The sequence below is a fragment of the Mus caroli genome, unplaced genomic scaffold (assembly GCF_978045245.1).
Source record: "Mus caroli unplaced genomic scaffold, Mus_caroli_1 scaffold_12, whole genome shotgun sequence".
In the NCBI taxonomy this organism is placed as follows: domain Eukaryota; kingdom Metazoa; phylum Chordata; class Mammalia; order Rodentia; family Muridae; genus Mus; species Mus caroli.
In genome coordinates, this window is record NW_028227267.1 from 48,515,849 (window position 1) to 48,520,840 (window position 4,992).

The 4,992-nt window shown below is 38.9% G+C and overlaps 1 pseudogene; it reads right to left on the bottom strand.

The window, feature by feature from the left end:
- Positions 1-3,571: 3,571 nt before the first annotated feature.
- Positions 3,572-4,787, bottom strand: LOC147001850 (aspartate aminotransferase, mitochondrial pseudogene; annotated as a pseudogene).
- Between the last annotated feature and the right edge of the window lie 205 nt (positions 4,788-4,992).

The window sequence follows — 4,992 nt, forward strand, 5'->3', positions numbered from 1 at the left end:
TGTGGTGTGTCTGTGTGTGCATGTGTGTGTGTGTTATTATCTGTGTCTTATAGCAGGTAAAGCAGACCTCATAGGATATTTTAATAGAGTTCCTTCAGTTTCTACTCATGGAGCATTTTGAAGAACATGGCTACAGTTTGTTACAGGTCTGGGAGAATCTGACATTCAGTGTCCTGTCCTGACCATTTCTCTGCATGGAAACTCCACTGCTTCAATATCCCTGCCTACTGTGGATCTTTTTATGTGGTTTATATCTTCCTGGTGTATTTTTTTGCAATTCATATATATTCAGAAATTCATCTACTTCTATATTTTCATCTTCTTTTATATTTTCAGCCTCTTAGAGTATAGTTTCAAAATAAACAGCCTTAACAGCCCATGGGATTTATGTGTGACTCTTCTCGCACCCATTTTCACCTAGAGCTTTATGAATTTGTTGTAGTGCATCTCTGGGTTAATTAGGATAAGAATTTTCAATCTTTTAACAAGACACCTTTGTTTTATTTTTAATTTGTTTTTTTTTTTTGTCGTATACCTCCCATTCCATGTTCTGCACGATGCTTTGTTACTTCTACCCTTCTGTTGTGAGGTTTTGCTTTGTTCTTTTTCTAGGGCCTTGAGGTGCATCATCAACATTAGTTTATTTATTTGATGATTCTTCTGTTTTATTTTCACCTTGCCTATCTTTTTATTTGTTATTTGAGAATTTCATAATATATACACTATGTTTAATCAAATTCAGTCCTCATTCCCTTATTTCTAAATCCTCTCCTATTCAGTTCATTACACCCTCCCCACAAACCTCCTGTCCTTATTTTGTTTAGAGCTACTGAGTCTACCTAGATTGTTTTTCAGTATGTAGATGGATGTAGAACCATATAGTGGATCATGAGTAGACCTCCATGGCAACATGACTGAAGAATACTGACTCTCCTTCTCCAGCAGCTACTGACTGCCAATAGCTGGTCCATGAGAGGTGCAACTCCATGAGCCTTCCCCAATCTGTGTGGGAATTTTGGATGGCTTGATTGTATAGACCTGGTGCATGTAGTCATAGCCAATCGATTATCCATTCAATCACTAATGGACATTTAGACTGTTTCCATGTCCTAGTTGTTGTGACCAATGTAGCAATGAACATGAATAAAAAAGTATCTTTGTAGTAGCATATAGTGTCCTTTGGGAATCTGTCCAGAAGTGGCAGAGCTGGATTATATAATTAGTCTATTTTTCCTTTTCTGAGTAACACCCACATTAGTTCCCATAGTGGTGTCACTAATTTACACTATCGACAGTGAATAAGAATCCCCCTGTCTCCACATCATCATTTGTCAATTTTCTCTTTGCCATTTTGACTGGAATAAGACTAAATCTTAAAAATAGTTTTAATTTTCATTTCCCTGATGGGTAATGATTTTGACTATATAAAATTTTTTCTCAAATTTGTATTTCTTCCTTTAAAAACTCTAGTTATTTCAAATTCCAACTTTATGAGGTTGTGTCTGTCTTGCTATTCAGTACTTGCCTTCAGTGGTATATAGCTAAGCAAGGTGGTCCCCATCCTTAGGCTGCCTCTTCATTCAAGTGATGGTCTTCGTTGCTGTATGGAAGGTTTTAGTTCCACAAAGTCCTGGTCACTGATTGATGGTCTTAGTGCCTGTGCTACTGGAGCCCTGTTCAGAAAGTGCCTTTAAGTCGAAGCAAATTCTCTACAGTTCAAGACATCAGGTCTTATGCTGAGGCTCTTGACACATTTGAGATTGAGCTTTGTTCAGAGTGAAAGAGAAGGATCTAATTATATTTTGTAGGATGAAGCCTATCTACCATGGTTGATGTGGTCTTTTTGAAGTGTTCCTGAGTTTGATTTGCAAGTGCTTTACTGAGAATTTTTGCTTGTATGTGTGTTATGGAAATTGGTCTACAATTTTCTCTTTTGTTGGATTTTTGTATCAGGGTAATACTGCATTCATAAAAAGAATTTGGAAATATTCCTTCCTTGTGGATTTGAGGGATAATTTGAGGAATACCAGTGTTAGTTCTTTGAAGGTCTGGTAGATCTCTGGGCTGAATTCATCTGTCTCTTGTCTTTTTCTAGATGGATAAAGAGTTTGGGTTTTTTTGTTTGTTTGGTTGGTTGGTTGATTTTGGTTTTGTTTTGATTTTGACAGAGTCTCTCTGTGATGTAGCACTTGCTGTCCTAGAACATGCTATGTAGACAAGGCTGGCTTAGAACTCAGAGTTATTAAACTGCTTCTGCCTTCCTACTGCTAGGATTAACAGCATGTGCAGTTTTGCCTTCCAAGTTAGGGGATTTTAAATTACTGCTTTCATCTTATAGGTTGTAACATGTCTGGTTCAATATTTTTACTTCATTTTGATTTAACTTTGGTAAGTCTTATGAAATTGATCTGTATTTTTTAGATTTTCTAATTTACTTAAATATTAATGTTTATAGTACATTCTTCTGATTCTATGAATTTATTTTGTGTCTGTTACAATGTTTCCTTTTCATCTTTAACTTTATTAATGTTGGCTTTATCACTTTCTTTTGGTTAATTTGGGTAAAAGCATATTAGTCTTTTCAAAGACCAAGCCTGGGTTTAATAAATAAATTGCATTCTTTGCTTTTAATTAACTTCATCCCCGACTTGATGATCTTTTCCCACTTATTATTTTAGGGGTGTCACTCGTTCTTGCTTTTCTAAGGCTTTCCTGTACATATTTAGCTATGGAACTGGAGATTTCTTAATTTGTTTTGATGTAGGACCATACTGTTACAAATCTTCCTTATTATAGGTGTGGTAAACATGGCTTCAAATCCAACACTCAAAAGGCAGTGGCAGGTGGGTATATGGGATTTTGAGGCTAACCTGGTGAGAACTCACAACTACATAATGAATTCCAGGACAACCAGGATTACAAATAGAAAGGCTCTGTCTCAACACGCCCCCCCCAAAAAAAAACCCCAAAATACAAAACAACAACAACAAAAAACAAAACAAAAATTAAAAACAATTGATTAAGCTTTCATTGTGCCCCATAGATATTATGTTGTGTTTTCATTTTCTTTAAATTCTAGGGATTTAAAGTTTTCTGTCTTGACTCCAATAACAGTTAATAGTGTGATATTTAGTCTCCATGGGCTTGTGCTCTTTCTGTAGTTTCCACTGCTTTTAAGAGCTATCTTTATTCTATTGTTATGAGATATAATACAAGATGCTATTACAAATGACTCACATTTGTTGAGCCTTGCTCTCTGTCAATTTGTAAAAATTTTCATGACATATTGAGAAGTATGTGTATTCTTCAGTGCTTGGTGATCTATTCCATGGCTTTTCACTGAAGTTTCATTGTGTTGATTGTTTAATTTTCCGAAACATTTCAGTTTGGGTTTTCTTTAGTAATTTTATCTTGTTGTTAAACTGCATTTTCATATCTTGGATTGGCTTCCTTATTTTATTCATCTCTTTGCTTTGCTTTCCTTTGTTTTTGTTTTGTTTTTGCTTTTTTACTTTTCTGGACTGTATTCACATCTTCGCTGAATTATTTGGGGGGGGTGTCTATAGTAATTTTATTGAATGGCATGGGCAAGGTAGCCTACATTGCCAGAGGTGACCCCTGCCATGGAGATTCCGCCATCCCTTGTCATGTAGACCTAGAACTTCTTGGTCAGTCTCCATGTGCTCAGGCTTTAGGCCAGTGAAACAGAACATGCGGATCTGATCATGATGTGCTGCCAGTTGTGGGAAGAGCCCTCTTTCTTCAGGTTGGAGACCAGCTGGATTCTCATGCTGATGATGTGGTCAGCCATGCCTTTCATCTCTTGCAACCATTGCTTCCGCAAGTCTGGAGAAGTCAGGATGGTTGCTGCTATCCGAGCCCCATTGAGACGTGAGTTAGAATACAGGGGATGGATCAGGATCTTCAGCTGTGACTCCACCCTTTTGGCTTCGTTGGCATCTTTGCAGACCACCATGAAGGCTCCCACATGCTCACCGTATAGGTCCATGTTCTTGGCATACGATTGGCAGAGGCAGACATTGATGCCCTGCTCGATGAAGTGCCGCATGGTCCAGGCATCCTTATCACCATCACCGCTGGCAAAAGCCTTGGTAGGCAAGTCAAAGAATGCGAAGAGATTCTTTTTCTTCACCACAGTTGTCATTTCCTTCCACTGCTCTGGACACGGGTCCTCACCCATGAGGTTGTGAGCGCAAACTTGCAGGAGAACACTCTGCTTTGGGATTTTTGTTATGTCTTCTAGGGCTCCGAAGAAATCAAAGCCGCAAGTCTTGGGGTCATAGTAGCGATAACCTTGGAGATTCATGAAGATGGGCATATGATTTCCCCAGGATGGTTTGGGCAGAAAGACATCTCTGCTGAACTTAAAAAAAAAAATCTTTGCAGAAAACTGGCTCTGACCCTTAAGGCTCCAGTTCTGGAAATAGTCTGCACAGTGACAAACCGGCCGCTTTTCAACACTTCGTTGTTCTCGCCCAGGTCCAGTTCTGCAGAAGCCTTATAAAATTAACTCAGTCCCTCAATGGGCAGGTATTCTTTGTCCAAACTTTTTGCAGCAATCTGGGCCTCTGCCTTCCCAACACTGAGGAGCACGTATGGCTTTCTGTTATCATTCCCCAGGCACCAACTCCCAGGTTTCTCTTCTTGCTGTTGGTATCTCTCTTGAAGGTTTCTATAACTTCCAGGATGGGATCTGGAGGTCCCATTTCGACGGTGAAAGACAGCAGCCATCCCAGAGAGGACTCACTGGAGTGCAGGAGGGCCATGGTGGGAGGGTAAGACGGCAGTGGGTGGTAGTAGAGCTGAGATCAGGGAAGCCCTTCATTGAATTGTTTAAACATACTTATAATCACTCTTTTGAATTCTTTGTCTGGAATTTCTTCCAGGTAATGTGTATGTATGGGATTAGTAATTTGTGGAATAGATCTATATCTTGGTTTCACATCTGGTTTCTGTTTCTGTGTTGGAATT